The sequence below is a fragment of the Elephas maximus genome, chromosome 24, assembly GCF_024166365.1.
Source record: "Elephas maximus indicus isolate mEleMax1 chromosome 24, mEleMax1 primary haplotype, whole genome shotgun sequence".
In the NCBI taxonomy this organism is placed as follows: Eukaryota; Metazoa; Chordata; class Mammalia; order Proboscidea; family Elephantidae; genus Elephas; species Elephas maximus.
Genome location: NC_064842.1, coordinates 33,983,592 through 34,000,875, shown reverse-complemented (window position 1 = coordinate 34,000,875; position 17,284 = coordinate 33,983,592).

Below are 17,284 nucleotides of genomic sequence, written 5' to 3'. Positions count from 1 at the left end.
TGGATACCATAAAGAATGCCTGCTTGAACTTTTTGCAAGACTGCTTAAAGGCCCTTAATCAACTCCCATGGCTGACAGTCGGCTGGTTGGGTCTTATATGAGAGGCTTTTCAGCTCATTAAAATGAATTAGAAAATTGCTAGAGCATTTTATTAGGAAGGTAAATTATTCCCAGAAGGAGCAACCACTCCAACAGACCACAAAGTCCTGGCCCTCTCAGGTTTAAGACGATTTTCTTTCCCATAGGCATTAACCATCTGTGTGTTCATTCCATTAGTGGAAGGCAGGCACAGAGTTTATCTGTGGCTAAGAAAAGAGCGATTGAATAAAAATAAATGCTTAGTGTAGGAACTGAGTAAACCATGGCTCAAAACTGGATCACTGGAACCCAGCTGTGTGTCAGGAGCAAGCAGAGCAGGGGCATCTGGGGTCCCTCAGATTCCCCCAGGCCAGCCTCATTTGGGTGCCAGTCCACTTTGTTGTGGTTACAGAGATGAGGCATGGCCTAAATGAAAACTCTGACTTTCTGATCTCCTGTCTAACCAACTAGCGATGTGGCACATACATGTGAATCAGGAAAGCAGGGGACTCTCCAGTCAGGCTGATGTTGCAATCAAACTTGAGCCGGCGAGTGTGAGGCAAGGAAACTGGGTGGACACAGGAACTGAATTTTCATTCTTGCTGCTAGGACAAAGTTGTTTCTTTGGGGACTTTTTTCTGCCTGGATCAGAACTGTTACCACTTGAGCATGCCTGGCACGAGACGTGGCCATCGGCACATTGGTTACTGGAACCAGGGAAACAGGAGCTGAGGAAAATGCGGTCCTGCGCCACATCCCATGATCACCCTCCAAGTTTCGGGTTTTTCTTCTTACGACTAGGACGCTTGTCCAGAATTCCAAGGGGGCTTAAAGCCACACCACCTTCTCGCTGGTGCTCATCTTTGCAAGGAGAGCAGGACCTGGCCCTTGGGGCTCTCAGTTTATAAAATGGCTCATAGGAAGAGGCTCATTTCTTTCCAACTGAGAGCACCCAAACACAGACAGAGGTTTCTCAATTGGCTCACACTAAAGAGTCCCAGCACCCCCATTTCATCAGGAGGAATCCGGGGCTTTGTTTAGCCCTTTTTGACAATATGGAAAGCTGTGGGAACTGTCCTGTGGGCTGTTTGTTCTATGTGACAGTTACCTGGTGAAGAGGTGGCCACTCAGTCAGATGCAGCAAAACCACAGACTGGAGGGGAAAAATAACTTGAGATAAATCTCCCTGAGGACACATTACAACATCCTGGGAAATGTCATCGGAACGTGTTTCAGTGGTTACAGCCACCCAATGGCTTTTCTTGGTTGGCATTTGCAGTTTTGTAATTAGGAAGCAGGCTGTTTGTTTCTATCAATCTCAACGTTAGCTGATATAATTAGTGAATCCAGTTCCAGGTTCTTGTGAAAAGTGGTAATAAGCTTTATGCCAAATACTGTAGAATGCTGACACACCTCCAGTTCCCAACACCTATTTCATTTCTCCACTTATTCAGAAAAATGGAGAAGACTAAATACTCCCTTTCCTATCTCCACTGTAGCCATTAGTAGTCACATAAGATAGTTTTGGCCAGTGAGACATAAACCAAAATCTGTTGAGGGATTCTGACAGTCCTTTGGCTTTCCTTTTGTTGGCCGAGTCAGTGGCTCAGGCTTACCCCTTCTTCCTGCCTCAAATGTTGATGTAACGTCTGGAGACAGAGCAGTCATATTGCAACTGTGAGGCAATCAACGTAAAGCACAAGAGGCCAACAACTCAGAATGATATGGTGGAATGATAGAAAAAGCCTGGGTTTTGATTGGCATATAGAGCTGCTAAACTAATACCAGCAATTGCCTGTCTTTGAATCTCTACCTGTTTGTGCACCTGTAGTGGAACTTTCAATTATGTGCAGCCGAAAACATTCTTAATAACACAACCTTTATTCTCACTCAGAATTCCCACTTCAAGAATTCAGTACCACTGAGCACAATATGAAAACCCTGGTGGCACAGTGGTTAAGAGCTACTGCAGCTAACCAAAAGATTGGCAGTTCAAATCCACCAGGCACTCCCTGGAAGCCATATGGGGCAGTTAGTTCTACTCTGTCCTGTGTGGTCCCTATGAGTCGGAATCAACTCCACAGCAATGGGCGTAGTCGAGCACAATATATTTCCCATAAAATTTCAGCCTCTTTGTAACGAGTTTTCCTTTTTACATTTTCTTTTTTTCAGTTACTTTGCTTTTAAGGGAGCAACAAAGTGTAGAGTGCAACATTTTTTCATTGAAGTTCAGAATTGTCCGCTATGCCCAGATGAGGTTAAAGACTCCAGACCTTAAATGAACAACAGTGTTAGTGTCATGTTTTGCCATCACCTTTGCTTATATGCCTCATCTGTAATTAACTCTGTGTGATGTGAGCCTGAGCGAATGCTCTGCCTTCAATTTCGACAAGCTAGAAATACAGTTGTCCTTCCTCTATCTGTTCTCCAGAAGTTTTATGGTTCTTAATTTAAGTCTGCAGGGTGTTGAGCTTCTCTGAGAAAGCTCCGTAAACCCCGACAGTATACACCTTGTGGTATACAGCGCTTTATATAATAGCTGCCACCCTGAAAAACTGGGTGAAAATAAAGACTGGGTACTGCATTCCAGGAGGTGTCTATTTATAGTATTCATGGTCAATCCTATCAAGTAAAGGATTGTTTTATAAAACAAATAATAGAGTTAATATTCATCTATTCTAGGAGTTAGCAAACTACAGTCTATGGGCCAAATGTGAATACCTTTTGCTTTTATAAATAAAGTTTATTGCAACACAGCCATGCCCGTTAGTTTATGTATTGTCTATGGCTGCTTTCATGTTATAACAGCAGAGCTGAGTAGTTGTGGCAGAGCCTGTATAACTCTCAAAGCCTAAAGTGTTCACTATCTGGCCCTTTATAGAAAAAGTTTGCTGACCACTATTCTATTCTGTTAATTCATGTAGTCAATGACAGGGCAATAAATCTATACTTACATATTGTCCTTTCATTTAAAAATCAGTATTAGAAACATCTACTGTATTTACAGCATTTATTTCATGCATAATTTTATTATCCCATTCCTGTAAGGAGGATTACTTTCCAGAAAATTATGAACATAATGATGCAAAAAGTTAGATAACATATTTTATCCAATTCATAATGAATATGACAGGTAGAAATATTCCACACAACCTATCCTGACAATGGTAGAACTGTACATTACAAACATTGCCACCAACTGAAAATTTATCTTTGAAACATTCTGTTGGCAAAATTTAGATCCGCAAATTTCGAGCCTGGGACTTTGGACTTGATCATGGAAGAAGAAAAAAAAAAAGAAATAAAGAAAACTTTGAGCCTGGGTATAAACAATAACTCTCAATGGCAGAAGATATAATTAGTAAAATTTGATGTAAACAAAAACTAGTCAATTAATCAGCTCTTCGTTATAAAATTTAAATGGAAATGAATTTATCCTGATGAAAATTATTTCTAACAAAGAAAAATGGAAAATGTTTTGTTAATTAACTTTAAGAAAATAAAAATGATTTCATTATACCTCATAGAAATTGTTCATGGAATTAAATTGGCTTAACTGATTTTATTCCACGACTTACTTTTTCAATGAAAATTCATCAGGAGTCATATAAATCGGATTAAAGTATTCTTATTTAAAATAGCAAATTCTCATGAGGCCTGAGTTTGTTCTGTGGGTGCTTCCCAGTTCAAGCATGGCTCTGGCCAGGCCTGGGATGCTATTTCCATGTCACTAGGGTGAGCGCCCCTGAAAACAAACACAGGAAGTACTGCTTCCCAATCCTTTCTCCCCATCCAGAGTTCCTTGCACTTGTATTACTGCAACAGCTCCCCACGGGTCCTGACTCCATGTGTTTGCTTTGGCACTCCTGGTTGGGAAAAGTCTACAAAGAACAATTTTGCTCACAGTTTAATAAGTTTAGATAAGAAATGGCTGTCCAAATGAAAAATGTTGTCACCCTTTCCCCACCCAAGTCCCACAGTTGTGTTGATTTAGATGTGTGTGTCCTTGTTGGCCAGAGGTACTACCTCTTGCGAAAACTGAGTTCCAGAAATAATAATTTACTTAAATGTTCAGTTCTTTTCCCATGGAAAATATTGCAAAGAAATTTGTAAAGAGAAATACAGTTAGTAAAAATGGGAAGCAGAAAATTCAGAGTGGAACAAAGAATCCAGTTACTGTAGGGAAGCTAGAAAAGACCATCAATTAGAGTCAATATTATAGTGGCTGGTTTGAATTCTTCGGTCACTGAGCCTCATGCCAGCCACAGCTTAGAGAATTAAATGAGGAAAAAAGCTCACAATAGTTTCTTTCTTTATCTTAAAAATGAAAAGAATCAATTGCCTTGTAAATGGTTCAATGGCAAATGGTCAGGCTAACTTGGCATAGAGAGTTGGCCTAAGATGTCATATTACCACTAGGGTGGGACAGGGCCCTATTTGGTTTGCAATTACAATATTGAAAAACAAAACAAAGCATTTAATTTGATCAATAACCCTTCCCCCCAAAAAACAAACAAACAAGTCCATTGCCATTCAGTCTATTCCGACTCATAGTAATCCTCTAGGACAAGAAGAACTGCCCCATATGGCTTCCTAGGCTGTAATATTTACAGAAGCAGACTGCCACATCTTCCTCCCAAGTAGCATCTGGTGGGTTCAAACCACTGACCTTTGGTTAGCAGGCAAGTGCTTAACCACTGCACCACCAGGTTCTTTAGTTTAATCAATAACTTACATTATTTTATTATATTCTTAATCAACACTGAGGACTCTGATGGCTGAATTAATCTCCATTCTTATCAAATATTCCTGTTCCGTAATTTAATGAAGTGTCTTCTGTATCCACCGTACAAACTGAGAGAATTGTGAGGCTCCAGACAACTCCCAACACCTGTCATCTCACTCATTTTCGATCTTCATATCTGTTCACCTTCCTTTCAGCAGAACCACACTGAGAGAAGATAGTTACCAGTGTCTCCCCACGCCCACACCCTTTCCTTACCATCCCATGCCATTCCATTAGATCTTGCAGTGCTTTTTAAGAAGACATCTGGGCTATTTGAGTAAGGAATCAAAGAATTTGAATAAGGAATCTAGAAGTCCTCCCCTTCTCCCTCGCTCCTAAGAGATTGTGTTCATGGTCGCCTTCTGGATACAAGTTGCCATCTCTGTTGTTTACAAGATGATTAATTGTGAGACTTTCATGCAAGGTAGCCTAAAACTGGTACTCCAATAGGTCCAAGAGACATATAGGCCTTGAAGAACCTAAAACTACTCCAATGGTGATCAGGCATGACCCTGATGCCCAGAAGGGACTTTCTCCTCATAAAGCACAACCTCCCTTGTCTACCCACTCCTGACCTTAGCGACACCACTTGCCAGGAAGTGCTTCTCATACCTAAGCCCTCTTTGGGTGGCCTCGCAGGCCAGCAGAGATACTGTCTCATGATACCCGGCTTCCAAAATATCAATCCCAGATATCCGCCCCAGGAGGCAAATATCCAACTGCCCACACTGGGTTATTCTGCCATTGTAACCTAAATCTATCAATCAGACTGTCAACAAATATTTACTGAGCACATTAGGAATGGAAAAGCCAGCATGACTACAGGTGCCGAGGAAACTAGAAAATTGTGAAGGACTACTATACATGGAAACCCTGGTGGTGCAGTGGTTAAGAGCTATGGGTGCTAACCAAAAGGTTTGCAGTTTGAATCCATCAGGAGCTCCTTGGGAACCCTATGGGGCAGTTCTACTCTGTCCTTTAGGTTTGCTAAGAGTCGGAATGGACTCGACAGCAACGAGTTTGTTTGGTACTATATTCAGCTTTATGCCATTAAGCATAAAAACCTATGTGGCATGGGCAACTCTCCAGCAAAATTCAAATAATCAAAACTGACTCAAGAAGGAAGAGAAACTCTGAATAAACAACTAAGGAGGTCAAAGCTCTACCCCACAGACAACACCAAGCCTAAGTGAATTTATGGCTAGGTCCATCAACTTCTAAGGAATGAATAATTCTCCTATTTTGTCAATAATTACTGAGAACCTACTATGTACAAGATTCTAACCTAGTGCTATGAGACATATAAAGTTTTCCTGCCTTCAAGAGTCTTACATCAAGTTAGAGAGATAATATTTACTCACATGGAGATGTAAACAGCAATGATAACATGGTTGATGTAATTGGTGTCACTGAATTGTACATGTGAAAAATGTTGAATTGGCAAATATTGTGTAGTCTACATTTTTACAACAATAAAAAAATTTAACAGCAACAATAATACTACACTACCGCTCACTGAGCATTTGTTATGCACAGGTCACACTTCCAGGCACTTCACACCTTATTTTCTACCCTCATAAAAAAGTAAGTCATGGGGCCCAGGACAGGAACAGTGGAGGGGCACGTCCTACTTGAGCATAGCCCTCTCAGCACCTGCACTGTTTTTGCTCTTGGATCAGATACTTTTTAAGGTCGAGAAACATGGCTAACATATTTTTATACTCCCTTCAATCTTCGGTGAAAAAACTCCTATCTCATGGGCTGTTGCCATGGTGGCACAGTGGTTAAGAGCTCAGCTGCTAACCAAAAGGTCACCAGTTCATATCCACCAGGTGCTCCTTTGAAACTCTACGGGGCAGCTCCACTCTGCCCTATAGGGTCGATGTGAGTCGGCATCAACTCCACAGCATCAGGTTTGGTTTTTGTTTTTTTATGGGCTGTTGTGAATAGTAAATTAGTTAATTATAAAAGCATTTAGATCAGAGTCTGGTGAACACTTTTTAAGTATTTTAAGTATTAGCTAGTTATCACTCGTGAAAGGCCTGCTGGGACATGGTTAGATATAACTCATCTAGGCTAACAGCGAGCAAAACTGCAAAGGGAACGTGGCCTGCTATCCCCATACTGGAAGCCTAAGATTTCTGCCTTTGGGTATGGTGTCTCCATCACCTACCTCACAGGCCTCCACCACTCTCTTGTGGTCTTCCCCTTCCACTCTCCCTGGACTATCTCATCCTCACTTAGCCATCATCCGATAACCCCCAAGTCATCTTCAGCTAAATCTCTCCGCTGAGCTCTAGGATGGTTTTTCCAACACATAATAAGCACTCTGTGTTCACATATGCCTACTGAACACATGGTTGTCCCAGATGTCCACAGGTTTCCTAACCAGGCTTTGCCTTTCCCTTGCCCCCTCCAGTCAGTTACTCACATGGCAGAGTGTCCTTTTTACAGTGTAAATCACTCTCTGAGAAAATCTTGCCAAAGGCTGCCATTGCAATGAGAGAAAAATCCATGCCCGGGCATTACATAGTCTGGCTGCTGCCCTCCTCTTGAAGCTCTCCAACCATGCCTCACTTTGTCCTCCATGCTCCAGCCACACTAACCTCATTTCTGCCCCCTGAACACAGACTCGACATGAGCCAGGGCCTTGACACTTGCTGTTCTCTCCACCCCGCATGATTTCTTCCCAGATCTTTCTACTGTGGCTCCTCACACCCAATCTCAGCTCATGTTTCATCCTTTAGAGGCCTTCTGTGGTCACTCCAAAGAAGTGTCTGCTCGCCCTGCCACTCTGACCCATTCCACCACCTCATGGTCTTTATAACAACTGTCATCATGTGAAACTATATTATCTATGTATCTGTTTATGTACAGTGCGCTCCATGAGGTTGGTCTTGTCCTCACAATATTCCAACACCCAGAACAGTGTCTGGCCAGAGGTAGGTGTCAGAGCTCTGCCTGAACACCAAGACAGAGGAGCATAATGGGGCTGGTGGGAGGAGCCCTGGGCGGTCTTGGTTAGGGGTTTGAGGTCTACGGTGGTGTGTGCACAGTCTCACCTAGTTAGCACATTTACTGCAGAGTGGGCACCTAGACCAGCCCTGGGCACCCTGAACACACTCAAATAAGCAACTGGTGATCGAAATCACTGCTTTTTAAACGTCCCCTGAAGTCTTCTTAAAACCAAACAAAGTTTTATTTAACTAGGAAAAAATGTCTGCCTTGAACATTATGCTCTTTTAAGAACTATCTATAAAAACCATTGCTGTTGAGTCGATTCCAACTCATAGCGACCCTATTTATAGGGGACTGAATTGGCAACAACAACTCGAAAGATTAGATAAGAACCTTAGGAGGCAGTGAGTTTATGTTAATGACAGAAGAAGAGCTCAGTAGAGGAGGGTAAGAATGGTTGCACAACTCAAAGAATGTAAACAGTGTCACTGAATTATACAGGTAGAAACTGTTGAGCTGGAGGGTGTTTTGCTGTGTATATTCTCAACAACAACAACAAAATAAAAAATAAAATCATCAGCACTTTTTGTGTGAGTTCCTCTAACTGACATCAAGTTTTAGACTCAACTCTTTACCAGTTTGTTTCTAAACAGACTTTTACATGTTCACCTAGAAAAGAAACATCCAAGGGCCAACACCTATGACAATTGCCAGAAGAAACCCATTCTGAGGGGCTGTGTGTTGCCAGGCTGTTGTCTGTACATTTACCTACACACTTAAGGCTGTCTCATTTGCTACAATGTAAGAAACTAAAAGCCAAACCTGTTGCCGTAGAGCCAATTCTGACTCATAGCAACCCTATGGGGCAGAGTAGAACTGCCCCATAGGGTTTCCAAGGAGCTCCTGATGGATTTGAACTGCTGACTTTTTGGTTAGCAGCTGAATTCTTAACCACTACACCACCAGGGTTTCCATAATAAACCCAGTTGCCCAGTTGGGCCAAAATGTCACCCTTGCTTATTGTGTAAAAATAGAAAGAGTTCGAGGACCGATTTTTCCTCTGGAGAACTTGGAAATGAATTCCACACAGAGAGCTCATCCAGTAATATGTTGCTTACAGATGAATTTCCACAACAGTTTCACTCTAGGTACGAAGGAATCACTCAAAGGTTGGGGCTAGCCAGTGTGAGGAGGAACTGGATGTGGTCTTTACCTCAGTTGGCCTACAATTCAGCCATTCCCATTGTCTTGCCTTTTATTTAGAGACTATGTAATAGGCTTGTTATGGCAGTAATTCAGGGGCCACTTCCCCCATCTCAAGGTGAGAAGTGGGGGCCCAGGGAAGAGCTCAGACTCCTCCTGAATCCAGGCTTCTTGGGTCTTCCTGTCTACTCTCTTTTCCATCAACTCTATGTTCTGTTTCTCTTTTTCAGATAATCTGATCATAAATGGAGTCCACGGCCCACAGTGGAGTTAGTGTGTGAGTACGTATGTGTTTTATTTGTTGACTTAAATCCCCCAGTTCACAACAAAACACTTGAATTTAGGTCCCCAAGGCGGGAGACTCTAAAATACTTTCAGCTACTCCCAGTGAAGAATTTAACTCATTGCTGTGCTGATCGTCTTAGTAAAAGGCCCAGAAGACTGGAGGAATAGGATTGATAACCAGATAACTCACTGCAGCAGTAGGTTCCTCACTGCGGGGCTGCTGTCGGGTATTCTCATGGAGCTCCTGCCCTCTTGTGGGAGATCCTTGCCAATGTCGCTCCTGGCAGCAATATGGCCAAAGACCTTCACTAAGGGCTTCCCATCAGCCTTCCAGAAAAGAAGGTGACCCCTGACTCTCACTGCCAAAGCAGTTTCTCTTTCCCCCTTTTCCCTCCTTAGGGTGTATTTGGAACCTGGTTTCCCATTCTAGGAGCCCTGGTGGCAAAGTGGTTAAGAGCTATGGCTGCTAACCAAAAAGTCAGCAGTTCAAATCCACCAGCCGCTCCTTGGAAACCCTATGGGGCAGCACTACTCTGTCTTATATGGTCACTATGAGTCAGAATTGACTCGATGGCAAAGGGTTTGTTTTGCTTTTTTTTTTTTTTCCTGCCCTTCTCTGTTCCCTAGGGACTGTGTCAAAGGGCTCCCTTGTCTCAATTTCCACTTGGCTTCAGCTAATGTGAAACATTAGCAGGAGATTATAGTATTGATTCCACCTCACTGCTTCCCAAGCCTCCCCCATCCCCATAGGTCCCTTGGACCCTGCGTTTCCCAACCCTCTTCAGTTAGCTTCCACCTCTCACCTCACTTCGGAAACTGCTCCTCTCCAGACACAGAGGTTAAACCCCTTGTCTGTTGAGTAGATTCCATTCAAACAGCCGACCTTTTGGTTAGTAGCATAGCTCTTACCCACTGCACCATTAGGGCTCCTCCTGCTGCTGTTAGCCTCAGGGAACAGCTCTTCTATTGTGGTTTTCCTGCTCATATCTTTGTAAATGCTTCATTTATTAAAATTCTCAAATTACCCGACTTAAGTGTACTGTTTCTTTCCAGAACCCTGACTTTACCATTTTAAAGGAAACTGCCTCACCTTAGAGGAGTTTGGAAAAGAGTGTCAAAACTCAAAGAAAGAGGATATCCTAAATCAAAAAAGTTTGCTTCTCTTTGCTCTAATCTCTTGATGCAGCCGAGAAAACATTTCACAACATGGATGAATCTGGATGCCATTATGCTGAATGAAATAAGGCAATCACAAAAGGACAAATATTGTATGAGGCAACTGTTATAAAAGCTCAAGAAAAGGCTTACATACAGACAAAAACAATCTTTGATGGTTATGAAGGAGGGGAGGGTAGGAAGGGGAAATTGCTAGCTAGATAGTAGACAAGTGTTAACTTTGGTGAAGGGAAAGACAACTCACAATGTAGAGGAAGCTTCCTGGACACATTCAAACACCTTGAGGGACTGAGTTACTGGGGCTGAGGGCTGGGGACCATGGTCTTGGGGGCATCTAAGTCAATTGATTTAACATAGTTCATAAAGAAAATGCACTACATCCTACTGTGGTGAGTAGTGTTTAGAGTTTTAAAAGTTTGCAAGCAGCCATCTAAAATACATCTCTTGGTCTCATCCTATCCGGAGCAAAGGAGAATGAAGAAAACCGAAAACATTAGTCCAAAGGACTAATGGACCAAATGAACCACAGCCTCCGGCAGCCTGAACCCAGAAGAACTAGATGATGCCCAACTACCACCATGGACTGCTCTGACAGGGATCACAATAGAGCATTCTGGCCAGAGCAGGAAAAAAATGTAGAATAAAACTCAAATTCACAAAAAATGACCAGACTTACCGGTCCGACAGAGACTGGAGGAACTACCGAGACTATGCCCCCCGCCAAACCCTGCTAACTCAGAACTGAAGCCACTCTGGAAGTCTACCTTTCAGCCAAAGATTAGACAGGCCTATAACACAAACAATAACACACATGAGGAATGCGCTTCTTAGTTCAATCAAAAGTATACGAGACCAAACGGGCGACATCTGCACAAAAGCAAAGACAAGAAGGCAGGAAAGACAGAAAAACTGGACAAATGGACACAGGGAACCCAGGGTGGAAAGAGAAAGGGCAAGAGTGCTGACATATTGCAGGGATCGCAACCAATGTCACAAAACAATTTGCGTATAAATTTTTTAATGAGAAAACTAATTTGTGGTGTAAATTTTCACTTAAAGCACAATAAGATTAAAAAAAACAGTGAAAAAAATTCATATCCAAAAATAAGTGATTATCATGTTACTTTAGGTTCTCACAGCTATGCCTGACGGTCAGCAATTTTATAAATTATCTTTTCATAGGAATCCAAACTAATAAAACCCCTTTGAACACTGGGTCATAAAGATTGCTATGAGACTCCATGAAAGCCATTAGCTCAAAAGAGACAAATAGTTCTCTCCCTGAGCCATTCATCCACATAAGTATAGAGTGAGTGTTTGCTGCCTAATGCTGCTTTCCCAAGTGGGAAAATATATCATTTATGAGAAACTGAAAATGGTGCGTCAGAAAGTGGAAATGGAAAGTGGCAAAGGATGAGACACATGAAGAGATAGATACTGAAGATAAACTGTTACCACGAAAAAGACTGAGATTATGCTAAGATCTATGTAACATAACTAAACAAGCAACTATAGACAGGAGATACTTCAAATGAGATATTTTAAAAACTAATTATTTTAATAAATCAAATGTATTGCGCATGAAGAATATAAAAATCTCTGTAATAAAAGGCATCATTTCTATCACCAAGGCCATATTTTCCAAGTACTAATCCTTCTTTGTTTCCAACTTTTGCATTCCAATCACCAGTAATTATCAACGCATCCTGGTTGCACGTTCAATCAATTTCAGACTACAGAAATTGGTAAAAATCTTCAATTTCTTCGCCTTTGGCCTTAGTGGTTGGTGCATAAATTTGAATAATAGTCGTATTAACTGGTCTTCCTTGTAGGCGTGTGAATATTATCCTATCATTGACAGCATTGTACTTCAGGATAAATCTTTTTTTTTTTTTTTTATTAACTTTTATTAAGCTTCAAGTGAACGTTTACAAATCCAATCAGTCTGTCACATATAAGTTTACATACATCTTACTCCATACTCCCACTTGTTCTCCCCCTATTGAGTCAGCCCTTTCAGTCTCTCCTTTCGTGACAATTTTGCCAGCTTCCCTCTCTCTCTATCCTCCCATCCCCCCTCCAGACAAGAGTTGCCAACACACTCTCAAGTGTCCACCTGATATAATTAGCTCACTCTTCATCAGCATCTCTCTCCCACCCGCTGACCAGTCCCTTTCATGTCTGATGAGTTGTCTTCGGGGATGGTTCCTGTCCTGTGCCAACCGAAGGTCTGGGGAGCATGGCCGCCGGGATTCCTCTAGTCTCAGTCAGACCATTAAGTACGGTCTTTTTATGAGAATTTGGGGTCTGCATCCCACTGATCTCCTGTTCCCTCAGGAGTTCTCTGTTGTGCTCCCTGTCAGGGCAGTCATCGATTGTGGCCGGGCACCAACTAGTTCTTCTGGTCTCAGGATGATGTAGGTCTCTGGTTCATGTGGTCCTTTCTGTCTCTTGGGCTCTTAGTTGTCGTGTGACCTTGGTGTTCTTCATTTTCCTTTGATCCAGGTGGGTTGAGACCAATTGATGCATCTTAGATGGCCGCTTATTAGCATTTAAGACCCCAGATGCCACATTTCAAAGTGGGATGCAGAATGTTTTCATAATAGAATTATTTTGCCAATTGACTTGGAAGTCCCCTCAAACCATGATCCCCAGGCCCCCGCCCTTGCTCCGCTGACCTTTGAAGCATTCATTTTATCCTGGAAACTTCTTTGCTTTTGGTCCAGTCCAATTGAGCTGACCTTCCATGTATTGAGTGTTGTCTTTCCCTTCACCCAAAGCAGTTCCTATCTACTGATTAATCAATAAAAAACCCTCTCCCTCCCTCCCCGCCTCGTAACCACAAAAGTATGTGTTCTTCTCAGTTTTTACTATTTCTCAAGATCTTATAATAGTGGTCTTATACAATATTTGTCCTTTTGCCTCTGACTAATTTCGCTCAGCATAACTCCTTCCAGGTTCCTCCACGTTATGAAATGTTTCACAGATTCGTCACTGTTCTTTATCGATGCGTAGTATTCCATTGTGTGAATATACCACAATTTATTTACCCATTCATCCGTTGATGGACACCTTGGTTGCTTCCAGCTTTTTGCTATTGTAAACAGAGCTGCAATAAACATGGGTGTGCATATATCTGTTTGTGTGAATGCTCTTGTATCTCTAGGGTATATTCCGAGGAGTGGGATTTCTGGGTTGTATGGTAGTTCTATTTCTAACTGTTTAAGATAACGCCAGATAGATTTCCAAAGTGGTTGTACCATTTTACATTCCCACCAGCAGTGTAGAAGAGTTCCAATCTCTCCGCAGCCTCTCCAACATTTATTATTTTCAGGATAAATCTTGAAATGGTCTTTTTGGCGATGAATGCAACACCATTCCTCTTCAAGTTGTCGTTCCTGGCATAGTAGATCATATGATTGTCCAATTCAAAATGGCCAATACTAGTCCATTTCAGCTCACTAATGCCTAGGATATTGATGTTTATGCATTCCATTTCATTTTTGATAATTTCCAATTTTCCCAGATTCGTGCTTTGTACTTTCCATGTTCCGTTAATTAATGGATGTTTGCAACAGTTTCTTCTCGTTTTGGAGCTGTGTCACAACGGCAAATGAAGGTTCCGAAAGCTTGACTTCAACCATGTCAGTAAGGTCTACTCTACTTTAAGGAGGCAGCTCTTCCCCCGTCGTATTTTGAGTGCCTTCCAACCTGAGGGGCTCGTCTCCTGGCACTATATCAGGCAGTGTTCACACATTGCCATTCATAAGGTTTTCACTGGCTAATACTTTTCAGAAGTAGACCGCTGGGTCCTTCTTCCTAGTCTGTCTTACTCTGGAAGCTTACCTGAAACCTGTCCGCCATGGGTGACCCTGCTGGTATTTGAATACCCGTGGCATAGCTTCCAGTATCACAGCAACACCCAAGTCCCCACAGTACAATAAACTGACAGACACGTACAAAATGACGGATTGAAGTTGTCGTTTTATTCGGATCCACAATCAACATCCATGAAAGCAGCAGTCAAGAAATCAAAAGACTCATTGCATTGGGCAAATCTGCTGCAAAAGATCTCTTTAAAGTGTTGAAAAGCAAAGATGTCATCTTGAAGACTAAGGTGCTTCTGACCCAAGCCATGGTGTTTTCAATCACCTCATAGGCATGCAAAAGCTGGATGATGAATAAGGAAGACTGAAGAACTGATGCCTTTGAATTGTGGTGTTGGCAAAGAATATTAAACATACCATGGACTGCCAAAAGAGTGAGCAAATCTGTCTTGGAAGAACAGAACCAGAATGCTCCTTGGAAGCAAGGATGTCGAGACTACATCTCAAGTACTTTGGACATGTTATTAGCAGGGATCAGTCGCTGGAGAAGGACATCATGCTTGGTAAAGTAGAGGGTCAATTAAAAAGAGGAAGACCCTCAATGTGATGGACTGACGCAGTGGCTGCAACAATGGGCTCAAGCATAACAATGATTGTGAGGATGACACCAGACTGGGCAGTGTTTCGTTCTGCTGTACATAGGGTTGCTATGAGTCAGAACCAACTCGGTGGCACCTAACAACAACAACAACCACAATATAATGAAAGAATTTTTAAAATTACATCTGCTTCTGCTATAGATGAACTTTGACCTCTAGTAGCAAAGCACCTTATTTATCAGCATTAATTCACATTGATGATACTCTTGCTACTATCCCCTTACTTGTGTATATAACTGACTCAATCAATGTTTCTTATAATTAAAAACAATAGATGTCTAACTATACAATATTGTTGATAACATTAAGATAAATGTGAGGAGAAACTTTTTTATTGTTCTGATTATCACTTTGTGTTACTGAATTACAAAAAATCACAAAAATATTAGAACTGGAAACCATGTTGGAAATAAGTGGCTTTTCACTCAAATATGGACTCCTTCCCTAGAAAAAAAGAGCATGTACCATATACAATATCAGGGTTTCAAGTTAGGAATCCCTGATCCAACTTAACCAGTAGAGTTGTGAGAGACGGCCACAGATTTACCTGCGAGTAAGTCTAACAGAACAGACTCCTTAGGATCTGCCAGTTGGGCAGACAGAAAATGAAACCCCAGGTGGATGGAACATTTGGAGGTGAGGGCAGGCAAGCAGATTGCCTCCAGTGCTCCCCCTGCAGTCCTTGCTCCCACATGATAGAACATGAACCAAGTCATTTTCCACTCTGCACAGTTCACACCCAAAGCCATGTGACTCATAGGCAACCCTATGGAAGGGTTCCCTGAAGCCTTTATGTCCCCCTTGCTCCAGTCTCCCTCAGTGTATGAGCTCAAAAGATAATCAAGGCTAACAATCTGGCTTCATTTTATAATAAATCCAAGGGCTTTCCTCAAACATAGGCTGGGCTCTAATCCCAGCACTCTGGGACAGGTTGAGCAATTATTAAACCTTCTGGATTTGGGATGATCAAGGACAGTGAGACTTCTACCTGGATATTCTGGAATCTTCCCTCTGGCATATCAGAGGGTGCTTGAAATGGTGTTGCTTGGGTTTGGAATGGAAGGATCCTTCAGATCCAGAGTGAGCCCCTCTCCCATAGCTTTCAGAGAGGAAAGAATCTCTCAGACACCCCCAATTTATGTGTCCTTTGGAGGAATGAAGAATGGGCTAAAAGCAGGAGCAAGAGACCTAATTGAGGGTTTAAGGGTAAGGGTAATTACCCTAACAAAACCAGTGGAATAAATTCTATGGGTCTTGGGATCCTCTTCAGCCTTGTGTGCCACTTTCCCACCAAAGCAACAATGCTCTCAGAGGGCAGGCCACCTGCGCTTTAAGAGTGCCCCCCTCCCAGGTCTAAATCCGTACCCATTGCCTTCGAGTTGATTCCAATTCATAGTGCTCCTATAGGACAGAGTAGAACTGCCCCATATGGTTTCCGAGGAGTGCCTGGTAGATTTGAATTGCTGACGTTTTGGTTAGCAGCCGTAGCTCTTAACCACTATGCCACCAGGATTTGCCTCCAGGTCTAGACAGCCCATATAGCTTTGGGGTGCTTGTTCAACCCTACGAAGAAGGATCAGACCTTCCAAAAGCTAACTGGACTTACAGTTTTCATCAATCCTGGAGACTGAGAGCTCAGAACCAGAATTAATTCCATTTAGGAAATGTTACACAACAAGAATATAATCTTTAAATACTGAATCCTAAATCAAGGTATTTTTATACCCAGTAATCCTTAGTTCAAGGAGTCTTGGCAGTGCAATGGTTAAGAGCTTGGCTGCTAACCAAAAGGTGGACAGTTTGAACCCACCAGCTGCTCCTTGGGAAAAAGATGTGATAGTCTGCTCCAGTCAAGATTACAGCCTTGGGAACCCTATGAGGCAGTTCTGCCCTGTCCTATAGGGTCACTATGAGTCGGAACTGACTCAATGACAATGGATTTGTTTGTTTTTTAATTCTTAATTCCAGCTGTCTCATGACCACTTTTTCATTGATTCAATGGTATTTTTCGTTTCATCGGTGGGTATATCAGTTAGCTTTTGCTACATAATCATTTTTTTGAAAAATGCTATAGAGTCAATTCCAACTCCTAATGACCCTACAGGGCAGAGTAGAGGTACTCCACAGGATTTTCAGGGCTGTAATCTTTACGGAAGCAAACTGCCACATCTTTCTCCCAGGGAGAGGCTGATGGGTTTGAACCCCTCATGCGCCACCAGGGCTCCTTTGCCACATAACAAACTACCTCAAATTTAAGAGCTTGAAACTAAAATTTCTTATTTTCATTCTTCTGTGAGTTGGCAATTTGTACC